This window comes from Colobus angolensis, unplaced genomic scaffold (genome assembly GCF_000951035.1).
Source record: "Colobus angolensis palliatus isolate OR3802 unplaced genomic scaffold, Cang.pa_1.0 Scaffold27, whole genome shotgun sequence".
In the NCBI taxonomy this organism is placed as follows: domain Eukaryota; kingdom Metazoa; phylum Chordata; class Mammalia; order Primates; family Cercopithecidae; genus Colobus; species Colobus angolensis.
In genome coordinates this window covers 5,898,624-5,910,567 of record NW_012115932.1, presented here as the reverse complement: position 1 = coordinate 5,910,567, position 11,944 = coordinate 5,898,624, and the positions used below count along the sequence as shown (strand labels likewise).

General features: G+C 37.0%; 1 long non-coding RNA gene across 1 annotated transcript in view; it reads left to right on the top strand.

Moving 5' to 3' along the window:
* Nucleotides 1–3,220: 3,220 nt before the first annotated feature.
* Nucleotides 3,221–11,944, top strand: part of LOC105515800 — a 99,031-nt gene continuing 90,307 nt past the window's right edge. Inside the window, exon 1 of the long non-coding RNA XR_001002390.1 lies at nucleotides 3,221–3,297. This is a non-coding gene — a long non-coding RNA (uncharacterized LOC105515800). The remainder of the gene's footprint in view (nucleotides 3,298–11,944) is intronic.

Below are 11,944 nucleotides of genomic sequence, written 5' to 3'. Positions count from 1 at the left end.
TTTTTTTTTTTTTTTTTTCAGATGAAGTCTTGCTCTGTCACCCAGGCTGGAGCGCAGTGGTGTGATTTCAGCTCACTGCAACTTCCACCTCTCAGGTTCAAGAGATTCTTCTGCCTCAGCCTCCTGAGCAGCTGGGATTACAGGTGCATGCCACCAAGACCGGCTAATTTTTTTCTATTTTTAATAGAGACAGAGTTTCACCATATTGGTCAGGCTGGTCTTGAACTCCTGACCTCATGATCCACCACCCTCAACCTTCCAAAGTGCTGGCATTACAGGCGTGAGCCACTACGCCTGGCCTGGTGTCTCTTTTTGCAGGGACACTAATTCTATCAGATCGAGGTCCCACCTTTATTACCTTATTTAACCTAAGTTAATTCTTAGAGGCCCCATCTACAAATATTGCCACACTGGGGGTTAAGTCTTCAACCTATGATTTCTATAAGAGACACAACATTCAGTGCATAACGGCAAGATATATGGTTTTTCTTTGAGAAAATTAGTACACAAATAAAAGATGAAAACAGTCCTTAAACCAAAGTATTGGTTTGTACTTTATAAATAATTAGATGCATGTCTGCCTTGAGGAAAGATGAGTGATATTCTTTCTTTGGTTAGAAGTATGCCTGTCTTGCGCTTTTAATACATATATCTCCATAAATATATTAGGGAGAACGTCCGTGGGGATTTAATATACTGTAAAAAAGAAATTGTAATTGGATTTCAGTATTGAGTCATAGTTCAAACAATGGGATTGCAGTGCAGTAGAGCCTGCCAGAGTCTCAGATAAGAGGCTTTGGCAATCTGTTCTTCCCATGCACAAATGTAGTGCACCTGTGAGGCTCTTAATCTTCCAGAAAATTGAAGCTGTCCACCTTCAAGTAGAGATTTAAAACCTAAAACAGTAATCAGTGGAAATAAAGTGGGCATTGCTATTGATAAGGCATAGGAGTCATGTAAAGCTTTTGTTCACTCTGTCATATGGAGTCCTAAAATTTCTGTCTCTCTGTGATTAAAATGAATGATCAATGTATGATCTAATTTAGAGCAAGGAGGACTCCTCATTGTTAAATGATCTCAATAGTAACAGTGAATTCTGAATGTTTTCCTGGAATTCAGTGTTAATCTTTTATTTTTTAAATTTCCAAGCTTCTTTTTACTGTTCAAGATGAATGAAGAGGAATATTATAAATTTCGGGTAATACTAAAATGGTTTTATTTCATATCTTGTGTGTTTTTTTTCTTTTCCTGTGGGAGAAAGAAGGGTAGTAGATTGTGACTTTATGATGAAACAAACAGTCGACCCCCTTAGAAAAATCATTTTTTCCCTCCAACTTTCAACTACTTTGGAATTTCCAATTCAATTTTTAAAATGTGAAATATGCTTTCGGTAATTTTGTTTGAGTCAACAAAACACTGGCATTTTCTTTCTTTCTTTCTTTCTTTCTTTCTTTCTTTCTTTCTTTCTTTCTTTCTTTCTCTCTTTCTTTCTTTCTTTCTTTCTTTCTTTCTTTCCTCCTCCCTCCCTCCCTCCTTCTCTTCTCTTCTCTTCTCTTCTCTTCCCTTCCTTTCTTTCTTTCTTTCTTTCTTTCTTTCTTTCTTTCTTTCTTTCTCTCTTTCTTTCTTTCTTTCTTTCTTTCTTTCTTTCCTTCCTTCCTTCTTTCCTTCTTTCTTTCCTTCCTGCCTTCCTTCCTTCCTCCCTCCCTCCCTCCCTCCTTCTCTTCTCTTCTCTTCTCTTCTCTTCTCTTCTCTTCTCTTCTCTTCTCTTCTCTTCTCTTCTCTTCTCTTCTCTTCCCTTCCCTTCTCTTCTCTTCTCTTTTCTTTCTTTTTTCTTTTCTGTTTTTTTGAGACAGAGTTTCACTCTTGTGGCCCAGGAAGGAGTGCAGTGGTATCATCTCGGCTCACTGCAGCCCCCGCCTCCCAGGTTCAAGAGATTCTCCTGCCTCAGCCTCCCAAGTAGCTGGGATTACAGGCACCCACCACCACGCCCAGCTAATTTTTGTATTTTTAGTGGAGAGAAGGTTTCACCATATTTGCCAGGCTGGTCTCGAACTCCTGGCCTCAAGAGATCTACCCACCTTGGCCTCCCAAAGTGCTGGAATTACAGGTGTGAGCCACTGCACCGGGCCAACACTGACATTTTCAAATGATGTTCAGAAGCCTCAATACCTTGTTACTTTAAAAATGAACCATCAGTTTTAGTCTTGTTTTTTTCAGAGCTGCAGTTAAACATGCCATATGTTGACTAATCTGCAAATAATACATCTGTGATCTTTTGTGGAATTTCCCTCCTCCAGACTTCTATTCCAAGCTCCACATGAGTTCAGAAGTGTCTTGTGAGTTATAGTTACTGTGCTTTCCTTCTATGGGCTGAAGATTTTGAAGGCCTCTATGTAGCCACAAGTGATTCACATTTTACATAAAGGAATTAGGTTCAGCAACAGGCAAATATAGCCTTTGTCAAGTATCTACAATCTACTAAATTGCTCTCTTAGGAATAATAAGTAAATATAATACATAATTTTACGCTCAAGAAATGTGTAATATAAGGAAAGAGACCATGTACACTCAGACACCACACGCAAACACAAGTTGTAATAAATAATAGTTGCACCAGAGATAAGTAAGGGTTAGAAGAGTGAAGAGAAGCAAAAAGTTGAGTGTAGTGGCTCATACCTATAGTCTGTACTTTGGGAGGCCAAGGCAGCAGGATCACTTGAGGCCAAGAGTTAGAGTCCAGCTAGGGTAACATAGTGAGACTCCATCTCTACAGGAAAAATGTAAATAAATATCACCCCGCTGTGGTAGTGTGGAGCTGTAGTCCCAGCCACTCAGAAGGGAGAGGTAGGAGGATCACTTGAGCCCAGAAGTTCAAGGCTGCAGTGAACTATGATCGTGCCACTGCACTCCAGCCTGGGTGACAGAGTAAGATCCTGTCTCAGAGAGAGAGAGAGAGAGAGTGAGGGAGAGAGAGAGAGTGAGGGAGAGAGAGAGAGATTGAGAAGAGAGAAGTGCGAGATCACACTTTTGCAGCTCCTTTTTTCTCCTTCTGGCACATTTTTCATTTTCAAGACCCCACGTCCTCCATATATGCTTTCCTGGCCCACCCATTTCCCTCCTCCCGTTGCACAGATGGAGAACTTCCTTACTGGTGTTCTCTCAGCACTCAGCACAGATTGCTAGTGCTTTTATGTGCTGAGCCTTTCCCTTCAACCTGGACTGAAAGAGGATGGCAATCTCGCTGAAGCTGTTTCTTTTTCTTCACAACATATAGGAAAATGTTGCCCCTTTTTGGAGGTAAGCCCTTTTGTTCTTAAAAATTCTATAAGAAAGAATGAGGGGAAAAGGACAAGAAGTTATTAAACTAAATTGAGGACAGGATATGTATCTCTCTCCATGCTTGAAAATTAAAAGGATATATTAGAAAATTTGGTAGGCAGTTAATGATTTGGACCATCTGTAGTGGCCTCCATAACAAATAAAACAATACAATCTCCTTTTCATTAATTTCGCGTTGTAAATCGTGCTGCAAAATAACAACCATCCTTAGAGACTCAATCTTATGAGTCATGGCTTCATAATAATGTGACCCAGGTTTCACAGACATGTAACACTGAAATATTATATTTTTTCCAATACTTTTGAACTAATCTATTTAAATTTGGAGGGAGGGAATATTTTGATATACTAACTACGGGGCATTTATTTCCCTATCAACTACTACCACTTATTTTACATTGCTATTCACATTAAATAGATCAGAGTGATCAATTATATGCACAGAACAGAAGTAGAAATAAAAACAAACTTCTTTAAACTTTTTGAAGCATGAAAAGCACAAGGTTTTGGCTTTTACAAGCTTGTTAACTCAGAACTCAAATGGCTAAGCCCCAAAAGGAGAAGCTTATATTAGAAAGAATACATGTGAAAGAAAATAAAAACGGATAAATCTGACTCCGCTACTATAACCTAGAAACAGGTCCCAAACGATTAGAAAGTTTTGTGAGACCCTGGGAAAACATACACACACACACACACACACACACACACATACTGTCTAGGACCATGATCAGCAATGATTGATTGCCTCAAAGAGTGAGTGGGAGCTATGGCACAATCACAGACGTATCAGTGAGTGCTAACTATGTGGAGGTTATAGTCCATCTCTGGCTGACATTAATAGGTTCAGCAGAAAGCATGTGCCATGTGCCAAGAACATCACTCAACCCTGTTCAAATTTTTGCTTCCAAATAAAATCCCTCTTTTTGCCCATAGTCCAGAACACTAAAACATTAAACAGGTACAATTTTATCTGCTCCTCTTGGAAACATTTGACAACTTCTGGAGACTATTTTGATTGTCAGACCTTGGAGGGAGGGATGGTGTTGATATCTAGTGTGTAGATGCCAGCATTGCTGCTAAATATCCTACAATGCACCATGCAACTCTCCTACAACAAAATAATTAGCAAGTTTTCTGGCCTAAAATGTCAGTAGTGCTGAGGTTAAAAACTCTGACCTAAAGCATGGCCCATAGTGAAGCAACTTTTGTTATGCCTACTCTATATTAAGACCATGATACACTAACATAAGGCTTATAAAAAAGATAAACAAGACATTTTCTTCATCTTTATCTAGAAATTAAAGTGGAAAGAGGAGTATGCTCTGCAAATAAGAGATAAAATTCCCAGAAATAATTTTCTGTAAATTATTTTTAATAAAAACATTTTTGTTTCTTTTTCTTTTTATATATGTATTTTTAAGAGGGAGGATCTCACTCTCTCATCCAGCCTGGAGTGCAATGATACAATCTTGGCTCACTGCAGCTTTGAATACCTGGGTTCAAGCTGTGTTATTAAAATAAATACCTGTTAGGAGATACACCTCTATGTAATACAATTTTTGCTGAATAACAAATTACTCCAAAGCTTAATGGCTGAAAACAACCAAGATTTATTTTCTCACACTTTCTGTGGTCAGAAATTTGGAAGTGGTTTGCCTGGATTTCTGTGACTCAGAGTCTTTAATGAAGTTTCACATAAGCTGTGAGTGAGAGCTGCAGACATATCAAGACTTAAGTGAGTCCAAAGGATCCACTAATGTCACGCACGTGATTATTAGGCTTCAGTTTTTTTACTGGCTGCTGAACTGACAGCTTCAGATCTCAGCCATGAAGTATGGGCTTCTCCACAGGGCTGCTCAGGATATAGCAGCTGGCTTCCTCATGGCAATGGAGCGAAGGAGAATGAGGGAGGGAGGGAAAGAGAGAAAGAGCGAGAGACAAAGAGTAAGCAAGTGCAAGATGGAAATGATGGTCTTTTGTAACCCAATATCAGAAGTTGAGCTTGTTTAGGTGATTGTTGCTGTAGTTGGTGCTTGTTATGTATTCCTAAACCAAGCTAAAGCTCATTTCTTAGGTTTTGGCTTCTCTGCATATACAAATGTAGATATAAATTAGAACAGAATAGAGACAATAATTTCAATCTATACTCAAGGGGAGGAATACACAAGAGAATGAAGACCAGGAGATAGAGATCAATGTGGGGACTGCACACCCTATTATATTGAATAAGATACTGAGATTCAATAGATGCAGTAAATTCATACAGATGTGAAAGGTGGATCGCTATTGGAATCTAGGAATCCCAGGACTGAATAATTAGCTCTTTATTCTTACAAATAACTTATGTAAATCATTTGTGTACTGATTTATGTGTTCATAAATTGTATTACTTTAAATTATTAACAACATTATGATTATTTATTTTTTACCTCCCTGCATTAGTTAGGTTTAGGTTTCTCTGTGTATATAACAAGTAATAACTACAGCAAAGATCACCTAAACAAAGTCAACTTTTTTTTCCATCTCTGGAAAAAGAGAAGTCTGGAGGTAGATAAGCCAAAGCAGGTAAGAAGGCTCCACACTGTGATTCAGGGCCCCAGGCTCATGTCATTCTGCTCCATCACTCTCTTTAGTGCTTCTATTTTCAAGTTCACTTCATGATCCAAGATGATTGTGGGAATTCTAAAATATCATTGCATGAAAAGGAAAGATGGAAGATAGAAGAAAAAGCTCCCGTTTTTTTCCAGTCAATTTTAGCTCCAAATGATCCAACTTTCTCAAAATTGTATATAATGTTTCCCTTTACATCTTATTGGCCATAACTAACTCACATGGCCATATCTAACTGTAAAGCAGATGGGGAAACATGGTTATTTATTCTGTGCAGCAACATGTTCAAGTATTTTTAAAAATTCCAACACTACAATGGAAGAGAGTAGATAGCAAAGTAAGAAAATGGCTGTCTTTGCTTTTCTGTGTTATAAAAGAAATGCTTTTCCACTAAAAACTGTAAACAGTAAAATAGAAAAATGAGATAAAATGTTACCTATACTCCCATTTTCCCCAAGATAAGCATTTTTTTCTTTCTTTTTGTAAAAATTTCTATTTTCAGTTTTTATGGGTTCATAGGAGTTGTATGTATTTATGAAGTAAATGAGATATTTTGATACAGTTATGCAATGTGTAACAATCATATCAGGGTAAATGTGGCATTCATCACCTCAAGCATTTATATTTTGTGTTACAAATCATCCAGTTATACTCTTTTCATTATTTTGAAATTCACAATTAAATTATTATTATTGACTGTTGTGCTTGCAAATACTAGATCATATTAATTCTATATGACTACTTTTTGTACCCATCAACCATCCCCACTTTCCCTCCAAACCTCCAACTAGCTTTCGTAGCCTCTGGTAACCATCGGCTTCTCTCTATCTCCATGGGTTCGATTGTTTTAGTTTTTAGTTCCCGCAAATCAGCAAGAACACGTGCAGTTTGTCTTTTTGTGCCTGGCTTAAGTTAACATAATTGTCAGAAGTTCCATCCATGTTTTTGTAAATAACAGTATCTCATGTATTTTATGGATGAATAGTGCACCATTGTGTACATGTGTCACATTTTCTTTATCCATTCATTTGTTGATGGACACTTAGGTTGCATCCAAATCTTGGTTGTTCCAAATCTTGGCTGAACAGAGCCGCAATGAATATGGGAGTGCAGATATCTCTTCAATATACTGATTTCCTTTCTTTTGGGTATATACCCAGCAGTGGGATTGCTGGATCGTATGGTTGCTCTTTTTAGTTTTTTGAGGAACCTCAAAACTGTTCTACATAGTAGTTTTACTAACTTACATTTTCATTGACAGTGTACAAGGGTTCCCTTTTCTCCATATCCTCACCAGCATGTATTATTGTCAGTCTTTTGGATAAAAGCCATTTTAACTGTAGTGAGATGACACCACACTGTAATTCTGATTTGCATTTCCCAGATTATTATATCAATGAAGTTAAACACTTTCTCATATACCTCTTTGCCATTTGTATGTCTTATTTTGAGAAATGTCTATTCAGATATTGGAGAAAGGATAGTCTCTTCAATAAATGGTGCTGGGAAATGATATCCACATGCAGAAGAATGAAACTAGATGCCTATGTCTTGCCATATATGAAATAAACTGGAAATGGATTAAAGACTTAAATCTAAGACCTCAGACTGAAACTACAAAAAGGAAACATTTGGAAAGTTTCCCAGGACATTGCTCTGGGAAAAGATTTCTTGAGTAATACCCCACAAGCACAGGCAACCAAAGCGAAAATGGACAGATAGAATCATATCAAATTAAAAAGCTCTGCTCAGCAAAAGAAGCAATCAATAAAGTGAAGAGACAACCCACAGAATGGGAGAAAATATCTGCAAACTATCCATCTAACAAGGAATTGATAGCCAGAATATATAAAGAGCTCAAACAGCTCTACAGTAAAAAATTTAGCTTATAAGTTAAAGACAGGTAAAATACCTGAATAGACATTTCTCAAAAGAAAACATACAAATGGCCAACAGGTATAGGAAAAGGTGCTTGACATCACTGATCATCAGATAAATGAAAATCAAAACTACAATAAGGTATCATCTCACTCCAGTTAAAACAAGTTTTGTCTAAAACATGAGCAATAGCAAATGTTGGCAAGGATGTTTAGAAAAGGGAATCCTCATTCACTATTAGTGGGAATGTAAATTAGTACAACCACTATGGAAAATGAACGATAAATAAAGCTACCATGTGAGTCAGCAATCCCACTGCTATGTATACACCCAAAAAAAGGGCAATCAGTATATTGAAGAGGTATCTGCACTCCCATGTTTATTGCAGCACTAATCTGAAGTTAAGAACTTTGTAACTTCCCTATGTATTTTCTTCCCACGCTCTCCTCAATACAAAGCTTGAGGGTTATTTCTTTTTATATTTTATATGAGGGGATGCTCTGGACTTACAAAAAATGGGAATAAAATAAAAAAGAGTGTGGAGTGAAAACAGGAAAGCTACACTCATTTTGAGGATTTATATGAGGACAAAGATGGCCAATTATGTCCTAAAATAAAGGAACTTGAAAGTAAATAGGATTGTTTATTGCAGTCAGCAGGGTGTTTTAGGATCTTTGTAACAATATATACATTATGATATATCCCGGGAATTTCATTTGGATGAATAGAATATTCTACAAAAAGAGAAGACTAAAATAAAGTCTGATGACACACTAATGTTGACTATCCAGTCGTGAGATAATGACACCCTAGAGAATGGTGGGTAAAGTGAAATGGAAGGAAAGGATGAAACAAATTAACTTTGCAAAAGTTGGAAATGATGGGATGTGTATAAGCTGAATAAATAATTGACTATAAGATTTGTTTTCCTCATTTGAGGGTATGAATACAATCAAATGATAAGTAGTAAAATAGGGATGAGAGAGCTAAGCTCTACATAATATTTAAGGAGATTTGAGGTTCATATAGATGAGAGTCAGGATCCCCACTAAAGATGGGTATGCACTGGAGACATGTTTGTTTGCTTGAGTGGTTTTGTTTTTGTTTTTGCTCTCAGCTTCAACTTTATTGTTGCTTCAGTACTTGTCTGTGAAAGGACTAGTTCCATGATGAACACCACTTGAAAATCACTGCAGCAATTTTGGTAGTAAGACAATTGGTGTCAGTTGCTGGTAGGATCCAGGGTGAGAAACTGAGTTAGCAGGTATATTATTTCATCTATGTAGAATACTGGCTTCGTTGTTTGTAATGTTCTTCAGATTCTTAACATTTCCCAAGAGTTATGTGAATAAATTTTTCTTCTCTTGCCAAATGCCAAATGGTCAGTGTCTTATGTGGAATTAAAAATAATTGAGTAAATTACACTCAAATTGTTTTACCCATCTCTTAACTCAGAAGTCATTCTAGGTGTTGTGTTTTTTCCTCCCTCCGACGATAAGCAAATACTAAAATTTTGTTTTTGTTTCTTGAAACAGAATCTCATCATGTTGTCCAGGTTGGAGTGCAGGGGCCTAATCTTGGTTCACTTCGACCTGCACTTCTGGGGTTCAAGCCATTCTCGTTCCTCAACCCACGAGCTGGGATTACAGGCATGTACCACCACCCCCAGCTGATATTTGTGTTTTTAATAGAGACTGGGTTTCGCCATGTTGCCCATGTTAATCTTGAACTCCTGACCTCAGGTGATCTGCCTGCCTCAGTCTGCCAAAATGTTGGGATTACAGGCATGAGCCATCATGCCCAACCACAAATGCTAGCATTTTGCCTGTTCTTGTTAAAACTCCAGAACTCAAATTCATCCTGCAATCAGAATTTGCAAGTTTTCCAAAAGGTCACTAAACAGCTGCCATAGTTCTGGTCTTCTTCAATGCTACAGGGGGCAATGGATCAAGTATGATTATTTCACTATTAGAGATGTAGCTCTTTTAAAGTTGTATATTCTAGAGGTCTGAAAAAACTGAATTTGAGTCCCAATTCTCAAATAGAAAATTATATTGCTGTATAACACATGGAGCTTTGGGAAGAATTAAAGAAAAACATGTATAAAACTTCTAGCTTGGATCACCAAACTAAGATAGTGTATAGGGTCAACCAGTAATTCCTAGTAACTATTAAGGGCCAAGTTAGGTATCTTATGCTCACGATATGTGAATCATAGAACATCCTGAAAAACAGGCTATGCAACCTTCACTCTACAAATCAGAAACTAATGCCTAATGTGGCAAAGTAAAATTCCATTAGTAACATAGTTAATGGTGGCGGGGAGGGGAAAACTGAGATGCAAATTCAGATTTGTAGGAATTCAAAGTCAGTACTCATTGCAATATGAAACTTATAGTCAACCTGGATTCTAAACTTTCCTATTATTATCATTAACCTCTAATTTATTAAATGTGATTATATAATACTTTATTATTATCATGTCTATTTTTTTGCAAACTCACATATATGGCAGAGTTAATAAGTATTTATTAAGCACCTAGTAGATATATTAGGTTCTGCACTAGTTTAGAAACATAGTAATATGACAAAATTTCCACATTTCTAAGATTTCCCAAATTTAAAAGTATGCTGAATTCAAATCTTGGCAGTACTGTAGCAAAAAATGGGTATTCTAATTTAAGATTTCTGGGATTATAAATTGGCAAATTAACCTTGGACAGTAATTAGGTGTTATCTACTATAATGAAAAACATTGAATATCTGATTCCTCTTTAGCTTCATAACCCAGATATCTTTTACATCTGGAAGAAGATATACATATTGATATTCATTGCAAGATTATTTACAATAGAAAAAATATGATAAAATTCTAAAGTTCAATGGAAAGGCAAAGGTTAATTATGTTTTATTAATGCTCTGGAATAGTTTGGAGCAGTTACAAAGATAAGGAAGATTTATACAGAAAAAAATGCTAAGATATTGTTGAGACAAGAAAGTCTCAGAAAAAGTTTTGTGTCAACATTTGTTTGAAAAACAGAGTATTATATTTTTAACTTCCCTCCGTTTGCAAAAGAGGAAACATCTGGATAGAGAGGTTAAATAAATTTCCAACGGTTACACAGACACTTGAATTCAAACTTAGATCTATCTGATGGCTATAGACCATGCTTCATTGAAAAGAATCAGAGTTATTAGAAATGCAAAGAATATCAGAGATTGCTTAGTTCGGTGGCTTGTTCCCTGTACATCTAAGGGCCTGAGAAGGAGTTCCTTTGGTGTTTGCCCTTTCCCCCACCACATCTTTCTACTTTAACCAGAGAAGTTGCAAATGTTTATTGCTTTTTATTTAAGAGTTTGATGAAATAAAAAGTTTCAAGTGTTCTATTGCTATCTGAAATCCAGTACTTCAGATTAAAAATAAGGGCCTTGAAGCCCAGAGAGTGAAACAAGGTTTCCCAGTTACAAAAAGAAGAGCTAGAAATCAGAACTTTGTCCTCCAAAGCCAGGGTGACTTCTAGTGTACCCTTCTGATGCTATTCACTCTTAGATCTTAGCCTACGTGCCTCCGTGAACAGTAAGAAGAAACTTACTACTAGAAAAACAGTGATATACAGGGAATTATCTTAGGGAGGCATCGGGGACCAAACAAGGGAAAGTTGGGCCTAAAAAGGGAAAACTGAAACGCCAGATGGATAAGAAAGGGTGAGGAGACTTTCTTCAAAACATTTTTGCTTTCAACATCCATTTTCAGTGGTTCTGCTGTTCTCCTGGAGCAGGAATAAATTTTCAAAGGGGACTCATTGCACTCTCTTGGGGGAAAAAAGTAAGTGCTTCGCAGTTTAATTGAATGTGGATAGATTAGTTTCCGCCAATGGTTTATTTGTCTTCTTTTAGTAATGGAGACTCACTGAAAATGAGCAGCCAATGAGCGGAGGAAACCGACTCTTAGATCCTAAGTTGATGGGTGCTTGGAATGTAAACACTGGTCTCATGTCCTCTGTTGCAATTTCAGGACATATCTTTTTTCTTTCGTTCATGCCTCATTATTAGTTCCTGTGGCCTTTGCTGACCACCCATATGTTTCAAATTCAGAAATACTTTATTGCAGTGT